Source organism: Bos taurus, chromosome 9 (assembly GCF_002263795.3).
Source record: "Bos taurus isolate L1 Dominette 01449 registration number 42190680 breed Hereford chromosome 9, ARS-UCD2.0, whole genome shotgun sequence".
In the NCBI taxonomy this organism is placed as follows: Eukaryota; Metazoa; Chordata; class Mammalia; order Artiodactyla; family Bovidae; genus Bos; species Bos taurus.
The window spans coordinates 36,149,113-36,161,734 of NC_037336.1; the positions used below are offsets into that span (position 1 = coordinate 36,149,113).

General features: G+C 39.4%; 1 protein-coding gene across 3 annotated transcripts in view; it reads left to right on the top strand.

Annotated features, from left to right (window-relative positions):
• The window catches only part of HS3ST5 (heparan sulfate-glucosamine 3-sulfotransferase 5), a 293,471-nt gene that overhangs the window by 67,968 nt on the left and 212,881 nt on the right, over nucleotides 1-12,622 (top strand).

Sequence of the window (12,622 nt, forward strand, 5' to 3'; positions counted from 1 at the left end):
CACCAGAGTCTTTTCCAGTGAGTCAACTCTTCGCATGAGGTGGCCAAAAGTATTGGAGTTTCAGCTTCAGCATCAGTCCTTCCAAAGAACACCCAGGACCGATCTCCTTTAGAATGGACTGGTTGGATCTCCTTGCAGTCCAAGGGACTCTCAAGAGTCTTCTCCAACACCACAGTTCAAAGGCATCAATTCTTTGGCACTCAGCTTTCTTCACAGTCCAACTCTCACATCCATACATGACCACTGGAAAAACCATAGCCTTGACTAGATGAACCTTTGTTGGCAAAGTAATGTCTCTGCTTTTTAATATGCCATCTAGGTTGGCCATAACTTTCCTTCCAAGGAGTAAGCATCTTTTAATTTCATGGCTGCAGTCACCATCTACAGTGATTTTGGAGCCCAAAGAAAGAAAGTCTGACACTGTTTCCACTGTTTCCCCATCTATTTCCCATGAAGTGATGGGACCAGATGCTATGATCTTCGTTTTCTGAATGTTGAGCTTTAAGCCAACTTTTTCACTCTCCTCTTTTACTTTCATCAAGAGGCTTTTTAGTTCCTTTTCACTTTCTGCCATAAGGGTGGTGTCATCTGCATATCTGAGGTATTGATATTTCTCCTGGCAATCTTGATTCCAGCTTGTGCTTCTTCCAGCCCAGCCTTTCTCATGATGTACTCTGCATATAAGTTAAATAAGCAGGGTGACAATATACAGCCTTGACGTACTCCTTTTCCTATTTGGAATCAGTCTACTCTTCCATGTCCAGTTCTAACTGTTGCTTCCTGCCCTGCATATAGGTTTCTCAAGAGGCAGGTCAGGTGGTCTGGTATTCCCATCTCTTTCAGAATTTTCCACGTTAATGTGATCCACACAGTCCAAGGCTTTGGCATAGTCAATACAGCAGAAACAGATGTTTTTCTGGAACTCTCTTGCTTTTTCCATGATCCAACGGATGTTGGCAATTTGATCTCTGGTTCCTCTACCTTTTCTAAAACCAGCTTGAACATCAGGAAGTTCACGGTTCACATATTGCTGAAGCCTGGCTTGGAGAATTTTGAGCATTACTTTACTAGCGTGTGAGATGAGTGCAAGTGTGTGGTAGTTTGAGCATTCTTTGGCATTGCCTTTCTTTGGGATTGGAATGAAAATTGACATTTTCCAGTCCTGTGGCCACCGTTGAGTTTTCCAAATTTGCTGGCATATTGAGTGCAGCACTTTCACAGCATCATCTTCCAGGATTTGAAATAGCTCAACTGGAATTTCATCACCTCCAGTAGCTTTGTTCGTAGTGATGCTTTCTAAGGCCCACTTGACTTCACATTCCAGGATGTCTGGCTCTAGGTGAGTGATCACACCATCATGATTATCTGGGTCATGAAGATCTTTTTTGTACAGTTCTTCTGTGTATTCTTGCCACCTCTTCTTAATATCTTCTGCTTCTGTTAGGTCCATACCATTTCTGTCCTTTATCGAGCCCATCTTTGCATGAAATGTTCCCTTGGTATGTATAATTTTCTTGAAGAGGTCTCTAGTCTTTCCCATTCTGTTGTTTTCCTCTATTTCTTTGCGTTGATTGCTGAGGAAGGGTTTCTTATCTCTCCTTGCTATTCTTTGAAACTCTGCATTCAGATGCTTATATCTTTCCTTTTCTCCTTTGCTTTTCACTTCTCTTCTTTTCACAGCTATTTGTAAGGCCTCCCCAGACAGCCATGTTGCTTTTTTGCATTTCTTTTCCATGGGGATGGTCTTGATCCCTGTCTCTTGTACAATGTCACAAACTTCCGTCCATAGTTCATCAGGCACTATGTCTATCAGATCTAGCCCGTTAAATCTATTTTTCACTTCCACTGTATAATCATAAGGGATTTGATTTAGGTCATACCTGAATGGTCTAGTGGTTTTCCCTACTTTATGCATTTTAAGTCTGAATTTGGTAATAAGGAGTTCATGATCTGAGCCACAGTCAGCTCCTGGTCTTGTTTTTGTTGACTGTATAGAGCTTCTCCATCTTTGGCTGCAAAGAATATATTCAATCTGATTTCGGTGTTGACCATCTGTTGCTGTCCATGTGTAGAGTCTTCTCTTGTGTTGTTGGAAGAGGGTGTTTGCTATGACCAGTGTGTTCTCTTGGCAAAACTCCATTAGCCTTTGCCCTGCTTCATTCTGTATCCCAAGGCCAAATTTGCCTGTTACCCCAGGTGTTTCTTGACTTCCTACTTTTGCATTCCAGTCCCCTATAATGAAAAGGACATCTTTTTTGGGTGTTAGTTCTCAAAGGTCTTGTAGGTCTTCATAGAACCGTTCAACTTCAGCTTCTTCAGCATTACTGGTTGGGGCATAGACTTGGATTACTGTGATATTGAATGGTTTGCCTTGGAAACGAACAGAGATCATTCTGTCATTTTTGAGGTTGCATCCAGGTTCTGCATTTCGGACTCGTTTATTGACCATGATGGCTACTCCATTTCTGCTGAGGGATTCCTGCCCACAGTAATAGATACAATGGTCATCTGAGTTAAATTCATCCATTCCAGCCCACTTTATTTCACTGATTCCTAGAGTGTTGACATTCACTCTTGCCATCTCCTGTTTGACCACTTCCAATTTGTCTTGATTCATGGACCTGACATTCCAAGTTCCTATGCAATATTGCTCTTTACAGAATCAGACCTTGTTTCTATCACCAGTCACATCCACAGCTGGGTATTGTTTTTTCTTTGGCTCCATCCCTTCATTCTTTCTGGAGTTATTTCTCCACTGATCTCCAGTAGCATATTGGGCACCTACCGAACTGGGGAGTTTCTCTTTCAGTATCCTATCATTTTGCCTTTTCATCCTGTTCATGGGGTTCTCAAGGCAAGAATACTGAAGTGGTTTGCCATTCCCTTCTCCAGTGGACCACATTCTGTCAGACCTCTCCACCATGACCTGCCTGTCTTGGGTGGCCCCACAGGACATGGCTTAGTTTCACTGAGTTAGACAAGGCTGTGGTCCATGTGATCAGATTGGCTAGTTTTCTGTGATTATGGTTTGTGTGTCTGCCCTCTGATGCCTCTTGCAACACCTACCATCTTACTTGCGTTTTTCTTACCTTGGACGTGGGGTATCTCTTCATGGCTACTCCAGCAAAGTGCAGCTGCTGCTCCTTACCTTGGACGAGGGGTATCTCCTCACAGTCGCCCCTCCTGACCTTGAACGTGGAGTAGCTCCTCTCAGCCGTCCTACGCCCGCGCAGCCACCGCTTCTTGGACATGGGGTGCAAGGAGCTAAAAAATAGTGATCAGAAGAGAACTTCTGAAGAGTCCATCAACAGAACCACCTGGCCCTAGCCTCTGTGCCCACAGTATTGAGGTGACCCACTAATGCTCTTGTTGGTCACTGGATTGCCTTCCCTAGTACTTACTCATGAGCACTGCCCTACCAGTTTTCTCCTCTTCACTCTGTATCATCAGAATTGTCCTTCTCTACAAGATCATTCCCACAGTGCACAAACCTATTATTTCTCCCATCTTTAACTTGACATTTTCTTTGCCCTGCCTTCCCCTCCAGCTGCACCCCAGTTTTTCTGCTCTCCTTTAGAGTAGCACTTCTCTAAACAATCATCAGTACTCCGGCTCTGGTTCCTCTTCTCGCTTCTCATGGGTGGCCTTCCATCAGTCTTTCACCCTACTGCTCCCTGAAACTGCTCTTTCAGGGTCACCAATACCTTCATGTTGAACGTACAGTGATTAATTTTTATACCTCATCCCACTTGATGTTTTGGTCACTGTTAATTATTATAAACGAAGGATAAACACTATGTCTTCGTGATACTTTAGAGGAAATTTCTATCATGAATTGTATTAAGTGATGGCCTCTAAGAGTTCCTTCTGGTTCTAGGATTCTAGAATCAGAATCTAGTAATAAACTGTTATATGGAACTTTATAAATACAAGACCTCAACCAAAATACATTGATTTAATTATTTCAATCTCCACTTTCTTTGTGATCTTTGGTAATTATTACAATTCATTTTTAGTTACCTAATTTAAATGTTGTTTGTATGGTTTCTTGACTTCATATCTGGGATAAAATAGTATGATAGAATCATAAACATAAAACTTTAGAGTTGGAGTAAGCTTTAAAAATAACACAGAATTCAGTGCTTTGTAGGAAGAAACACAAAGGTCCAGAAAAGCCAATATTTGCCCATGCTCACAGTGCATAGAACTTCCTTGAACTTCCTTCCAGAACTGTCTTCTATACAGCAGCCTCTTGCCTGTTTAAATTATATGAATATTTCTGCAGCCTTTTTATTTCAAATATCTAATTTATTTCAGTACCAATGGAGCATATTTGATGACCAGGAGCAAATTTATAGTGCAGTCTAAAAATGCAGTTTATTTTAGCAGTTTTTTCTTAACACAAAGATTTTAAAACGGACTTTTGAAAAAAAAAGTTTCTTCTTACATTTTTACTGAGAAGAAAATCAATAAAATCATAATACATTCAAATAATAGTGTAGATAGAATGTTTTCATTTGCAACAGACTAATTAAATTACTGATTTTATCATTGTAACTTGGCTTATATTAGCAAAATTGGCACAGTCTGACACATTAAGCTGCATTCACGAAGTGCATCTTCTCTTTTCTGGTTTACTAATTTGGATTACAAGAATCCTCAGCCTCATGTCAACTTTTCCTGACATCGTCTGCAGACCATACTGGTGCCAGACGGCGGTGGTGCCACCGTACAAATCTGATTAGAACTCAAAAACTAAATAGTATCTAGTTATGCTAGGTCAATATTAGACCTGGAAGGGGAAGTTTGAATATGAGCCCAATGTTTTCTCCTTCCTTCGGCTAACCATAGATGATGGCCAAAAGTGACTGATTGCTGGGTAAATATTAAGCCCATTATCAAGCCAGTAAAAGGATATATGACAATCCGTGAGTCACTCTAGCCCTCTAGGTCTTGGTTTTATCATCTATAAACTGAGGGCATTGGACTCTATGATCTCAAAGGATCTTCCAGCCTAAAAATATATTAATGAACCTTCAATAGCCCCTGGGGTATACTGATAACCAGAAATTGTATGGACAGCTGCCAAACAGCACACATAGCTAAATGGCTCTTATATATTTCATTATTATTTAATCTCCTTCTTCTTTCTAAGGTTTCCAGCCTTGCTCCTATCTCTGGAGAAAATTGAGTATGTTGGGAATAAACTCAGCATGCCATATGGTGGGACTGAAGGAGAATATGGCTGTTAGTTTCTAAATACACTGAGTGCAGTGGTTCTTCAAATTTTATGGCTTAACCCCTTGGGAATTTGATGAAAATTATAAATTGTCCCTTCCCAAAAAATCGCACAACCACTCAGATTTGGTTTTATTTCAGAATGCTGATATACTTCTCTAAAGCCATCTATATCCCCTTTGAAATGTCTTTGTTTCTTGGATGATATATGTGGTAGGTTTTTCATAGCAGTATCATGATATGATATTTCTATCCAAAGCACATGAGCTTTGGGATTAGACCTTAGAGCTTTGTTGCATGGAGTTCTGAGGTACTAGGTAAAATAGCTATCTCTGTGAGTCTATTTTCACCCATCAAATAAGAAGGTAACTCTTTTCTCACAGGATTTGGGTGACACCATGCTTGATACATCAACAAATCTATTTCTTGCTTCCTTTCAAAAGTGTGACTGGTTTATACATTAGGTAAAAGTTTAGGAAGAACAGATAATGAAATTTTAGAATCATAAAGTGTTAAATGTCAAACGGTAGTGTCTTATAGCCCATAAAATTCTTAACTGTTAGACCGTAAGTTCTGCAAGTTGAGACATTGGAGAACTGGAGTGAGGCCTGAGGGGCATCTTCAGAGTCCCACCATCTCCTCTTTAGCATTTTCAGTGACCTTCTGTGGTCAACGCCTTGGAAGAAAAGTTATGACCAAACTAGACAGCATATTTAAAAGCAGAGACATTACTTTGCCAACAAAGGTCTGTCTAGTTAAGGCTATGGTTTTTCCAGTAATCATGTATGGATGTGAGAGTTGGACTATAAAGAAAGCTGAGTGCCAAAGAATTGATGCTTTTGAACTGTGGTGTTGGAGAAGACTCTTGAGAGTCCCTTGGACTGCAAGGAGATCCAACTAGTCCATCCTAAAGGAAATCAGTCCTGAATATTCATTGGAAGGGCTGATGTTGAAGCTGAAGCTCCAAGACTTTGGCCACCTGATGTAAAGAGCTGACTCATTTGAAAAGACCCTGATGCTGAGAAAGATTGAAGGCAGGAGGAAAAGGGGACGACAGAGGATGAGATGGTTGGATGCCATCAGTGACTCAATGGACATGAGTTTGAGTAAGCTCCGGGAGTTGGTGATGAACAGGGAGGCCTGGCGTGCTGTAATCCATGGGGTCTCAAAGAGTCAGATAAAACCGAGTGACTGAACTCAACTGAACTGAACTTCTGTGGTCAGGTCTGTCTCTGATGTGGGACCTCATCCAGACCACACACTGCCATAAGCACCAGCTTAGTTCTCTTACTCATTAAAACTCATGCCACCCTTAATGCCCTACTCCCTCCTTATCTGAGTTAAAGTGTTAATAGTGGGTAGTAAAATATTCCTTACCACACCTCCAACTTTTTAACCACTGCCTTTATTGTTGCCCAAAGAAGTGACTGATTGCATAACATGGCTCAAGTCCTCATTTCCAAATTGTCTTTTGACAAGCAACTACCTTTAAGTTCCCCATAGTTCTTGCTTTGGGAAATGGAAAATGAGAATTAGAGCAGAATTCATACTGTTTCAGACACGTCTTTTCATGTCTCAGCTACCCATGTAGTTGAGTTAGAATGAGAAGTTTTAAAGAAACAGTTTTAACTGTTGTTTATAAAAATATTAGGAAAGTGCTCAGGGAATGTATACCGTTTCCATGCTTCCTATTTATTTTCTTTTCCTCTAAGTCATGAGAACCAGTAGCAATTTTTCTTAGAAACTGGGACAGATCTGATTAAGTATCTCTCTTATAATTTTATCTGTTAGTACTTCTTACTCCAAGAATAAGAATATATTCTATGTCATACCCTCTCTTAGAGAGTTGAGTGAGCTGCACACCTGGATTGAAGAGGATTGGAAAGCTACATGCATGGTGGTATTGAAGGCTACCCAAGGACTCAGGATAGGGTATGAGTGTCTGTACCAGGGGAGCACACAAGGTCAAGGAATCAGGACAGAGAGGTTCCCTGGACCAATCAGAGTGACTATGATTGAGAAATTGGATAACTACGATTGCCTGACTGCCCAGTGGAAAGCTCAGGACCTATATGTAGTTTATAAACTTAATATTCTGTATCTGCACCCAGGGACACAGAATAAAGTTTAATAAATTGATATGTTTTTCTCTATTCCTTAAATGTGTTCGTAGAAACTTGTATCATGAGAACTAGAGGAAGAAGTGCAGAAACGTAAACTTTTCTAGGAAAGATGTCCAAGAAAGCCACATTTTCTGAAAGCTATGACCTGGAACTTGTGAAAGAGTATAGTGACGTGTATATTGTACAAAGAAGAAACTGCATGTTCTACCTGGCTTCTGTTACTCATGGCTCTGTCTCCCAGGCACTGGGGAATTCTCAAGTCTAAGGTGGCCTGGCCTAATTGGCTGTTTGGTTGGTCCAGCTTGTTCCCTGGATCTAGCAAGTTGTTCCTTTGACCAAGCCCCTGTCTTATAAAAATAAATAAAAAGTAAGTAGCTCATTTCCAGAAGCTAGAAGTACATATGCTACCCTGATTCTAAGAAGAGGGACTCTCCCTTGTCTTCTCTGAATCTAAATCTCTGCTTTGTCCTGTGGGATCTGGTGTCTGCTTCACCATCCCTCACATCAAGGCCTAGAACCCCACCCGGAAGCCAGGGTGAATGTAAACTCTTCTCAATATCCTACATAATAACAGGATTTTTAATTGCAAAACAACTTCATCATACTGACTCATTTTTTAACATCCATTTTTATAGTTATTAAATTATCTACCAAAAACTCTTTAGTTATCTGAGTTTTTCCATGTTTCTTGTCACATCTGAGATTTTGTGTCAAGACACACATGATTGTGATTTGAGCCTGTGCTCAGTCATTAAGGCACATCTGACTCTTTGCCACCCCACTGACTGTAGCCTGCCAGACTCCTCTGTCCATGGGATTCTCCAGGCAAGAATACTGGAGTCAGTTGCTATTCCCTCCTCCGGGACATCTTCCTGGCCCAGGAATCGAACCCACATCTCCTGTATCTCCTGTGTTGGCAGGCAGATTCTTTACCACTTGTTCAGAAGCAAAACAAAAAAGATGCAGTAAAAAGTGGGAGCCACTATTCTCTGCAAATATGAGAGTGACAGCTACCAAAAAAGTGCATCTTGTACACTTGAAATTATTGACAATTATTGAATTGAAATTATTTTTCAATTAAAATTATTTTTCCCTAACATATTTGAACTTTGAACTAATATTTGAGTACTGGATATAGACAGGAAGCTCAACTTGTCCAGTTACTTCAGTAATTTCAAATGGAGATTTTTGTATATATCCTTTGGATACTTTTGATCAACAAAAATTAAAGCAAACATTTTCTTTGAAAAGAGCTGGTACTTGTCACCTATCAAAAAGTTCTTGGTGACATGTCTGTGATGCAGAAAATACTGACATGAATACTGGCAAATTATTGTTCTCAAACCTGCATGATAAGTATCAATGTTGTTTTCTATTCCTTAGAATTTGATGCACTTCTGAGAATTTTTAGAAAAGAAGCCCACACATTGCATTTAAAAATGAAAATGGTAATCAATAATTGTTTTTCTTGCTTCTCTCACAAAGAGACTTATATATAGTTAATTACTGCTTCTCCACTTAAAAGTGAGAAGATACCTGACTCCATTTATTTTCAAAAAACAATTTTTAAACTTTTTGTTAAGTTCAAGTTCTCATGAAATGCTCCCTAATTTTTAAAACTTATCTCTGAATTCAAGCATTTTTTCTTTAGGCATTTAGAGCATCAACAAGCATTAGAGAAGGGATATTTCAGGCAAGTAAACTCACTGATAGCCAGAAATTAAACTATTTGCTTTCCCTACAGACAGTGCTGATGCTACCCACCTCTGAGCTGGCTTTCTGCCTTTGAAACTAACAACCTGAGCAATAAGGTGGAGCCCAAAGATTCACCTGTAACTTGTCCTCAAGGTACATATCAGAAAGTTTCCAGTATACCTTAGAAACTACCAGATGAGAATACTCATTTTTCAATTTTGTTATTAATGTCAGGATACCAATAAGTAGCCTTCCTTCTCACTGGCCCAACGTGGTATCAACATTGTCATTCCTGTTATGTTTTCCTACCCAGCTCTCTCTTTAGTTCTCCATGAGAATATCAAACCTTCAGTCCCCTCCAGCCAGCTCATCACGTATTTCTCAACCCTGTCTAAATGGATAACCTTGCTTCTTTTTTTAAAAAGAAGATCAACTCTCCTTTATTTTCAGCCCTTTCCTCTGTAATGATTTCTTGAAGTTAGCAGTGAAATATGGTTAAGCCTGGCATATGAGTAGGGAGAGAGACTAAGTAGAATATGACTAGGGTTTCTGGATATGACAGTTGGTAGTTGACAAGGTGATTAACTGAGAGAATAAAAGATAGAAAGCCAATCTTAGAGTGGTGAGTTCAGATTGGGTTTCTTGAGTTTTCGGTACCCCTGGGACATTTAGGTGAACGTGTCTCTCAAGCAATTGGATTGAAACTAGGTTGCCAGGGGCCTGCCATTGACATATAAATTATATATTATCCATAAGACTGAAAGAGATCACCTTGGGACACATGTATAATGAGAAGAAGAATGAACCAGAGATGGAATCCTGAAATGCACCAAGACTGTGTGGGCAAAGAAGAGATGCCCTCCCCTGTCCCAAATGTTAGAAGATACATTCAGAAAGGACAGAAGAGAATCAGAAGAGAGGGATGTCATGGAAGTCAAGGAGTAGACGGACTGCGTAGCCAGTGGTGTTAATTGTATCTAATAAAAGGAGAATTGAAAACAGGTCATGAGATTTGGACTGAAGGACATTGGTGACATTGGTCAGAGATAGCCCAGAAGAATCAGTCCTTTGTTACAACCAATTGTCTCTTGATTTCTTAAAAAATTATCTCTTTTGGTTTTCCCATCATTCTCCTGAAGTACAGCTGCTCCTGTATTGAACCATATCCATCAAAGTGAACTGATAGATTCATACATAACCCAGACTTTCTCTGGCAACTGCCCTAAATTTCTGCTCCTCTCTGACAGCCAAGCTACTTGATAGAAGTGTTTATGCATGCCACATCTGCTGTTTGGAATCCGTTTCACTCATTAGCCCACTCCAGTTTGGCTTCTGCGCCATTACCACCCCTGCTTTCTAGTAGAACTGTTTTGATATTAAGATCACCAGTGACTTCAAAGCAGCCAAACCCCATGGACATTTTTAGGCCTGTTAGCAGAATTACACATCACCAACCCTTTCTCATCAGATATTCTTTGTAAGGACTGATGCTGAAGCTGAATCTCCAATACTTTGGCCACCTAATGCAAAGAACTGACTCATTGGAAAAGACCCTGATGCTTGGAAAGATTGAAGGCAGGAGGAGAAGGGGATGACAGAGGATGAGATGGTTGGATGGCATCACCGACTTAATGGACATGAATTTGAGCAAGCTCTGGGAGTTGGTGATGGACAGGCAAGCCTGGCATGCTGCAGTCCATGGGGTCACAAAGAGTCAGACATGACTGAGCAACTGAACTGAGCTGAACCCTTTCTCCATTTTCATACATTCTCTTCTCTTGTTGTGACACCATATCCTTTTGACATTCTTTCAACCTTATGTAAACAATTCTTGTTTTGTATCCTTTACTGACTTTTCTTCTACCCAGCTTCTCAATGAGACATTTTTCCCTGGATTTTGTCCTAGACCCATTTATCCTTGTTTTCTGAACTCTCCCCATAGGTGACCACATCTGTTACTGGATTTGAAATGTTTCCCATGGGCTGAAACTCTCAGGTTTACAACACCAGCCCAGGCTTTTCAGTGAATATCTGATAAATACACATCTACTGAATGGAATGAATATGAAAAACTCTTTCATATCTATATGAAAAAGAAAGAAACAAGGAAACAAATTCCACATTAGGAATCTGAGAGGAAAGGAAAGATGAAAATTGTCTATAAGCACATGAAAATATCTTCAGCCTCACTAGTAATACAGAAAAATAAAAACATAATAATAATTATAAATGATAAAATATATTCCATTGGGCAATATGAAGATGAATTATAATATTTTTATACTGAGTAAGATTGAAGAAATGGTAGTTTTTATGTAACATTGAAGAGAGAATAATAAGGTATACTCATAGTATAATTTATAAATATGTATAAAAATGAAGGTTATGCGTGCCTTTTGATACAACATTACTACTTCCAGAAATGCATCCTGAAATACTTCTGTAACTGCATGATATGCAGACAGTATTTTTAGAATTTATAAAAGCAAAGGTCCAGAAGCCATCTAAATGTCAATCAGTAAGGAATGAGTTAAATAAATTATGTGTTATCTATATATGAAGTTGTCATACCTATAATAATGCGACTCTACTTTTATTTTTAGAACAAAAGCAGTACTATATTAAGTAAAAAATCAGTTTTCATAATAACATTCATATTATGATCTTTTAAAAAAAAATTTGTTTAGACATATCTAGAAAATAGTTTGGAAAGAGACCGAGTGCAAGGTTGATAGTAAGTCTTTCAGGCTATGTTATAATTATAACACTTCATATTTTTCTTTATACTTTATGTATTTCACATTCTTTCACTATACCATCTTATTAGCTTTTATCTCCTTAATTATAAAAAGCTGTCTTCCTTCAAATGAATATGGGTGTTCTTTTTCTGTTCTTAATTACCATTTTTGAAAAATTATACCTCAATAGCTTTATAGAATTGTGAGATATTTAAAGTGTATATTGTGATGTTGTGATATACATTGTGAAAGGATTCCCCTCATCTATTTAATTAACATATCCATCACCTCATATAGATATCTTTTGGAGGGGGGTGGAGTGGGAACATTTAAGCTCTGTGATCAGCCCTGGGATTTCTTTGGAAGAAATGATGCTAAAGCTGAAACTCCAGTACTTTGGCCACCTCATGCGAAGAGTTGACTCATTGGAAAAGACTCTGATGCTGGGAGGGATTGGGGGCAGGAGGAGAAGGGGACGACAGAGGATGAGATGGCTGGATGGCATCAGTGACTTGATGGACATGAGTCTGGGTGAACTCCGGGAGTTGGTGATGGACAGGGAGGCCTGGCGTGCTGCGATTCATGAGGTCGCAGAGAGTCAGACACAACTGAGCAACTGAACTGACTGAACTGATCAGCAAATTTCACTTATACAGCATTATCAACTTTAATCACCATGTTTTATGCTAGAGAGTCAGACCTTATTTATCTTATGGAGGAATGTTTGTATCCTTTCACAACCTCTCCTTGTTTACCCCACCCCTAAGCCCCTAGCAACCAGAGTTTTACTTTCTGTTTTCCTAAGTCTGACTTTTTTTTTTTAAGACC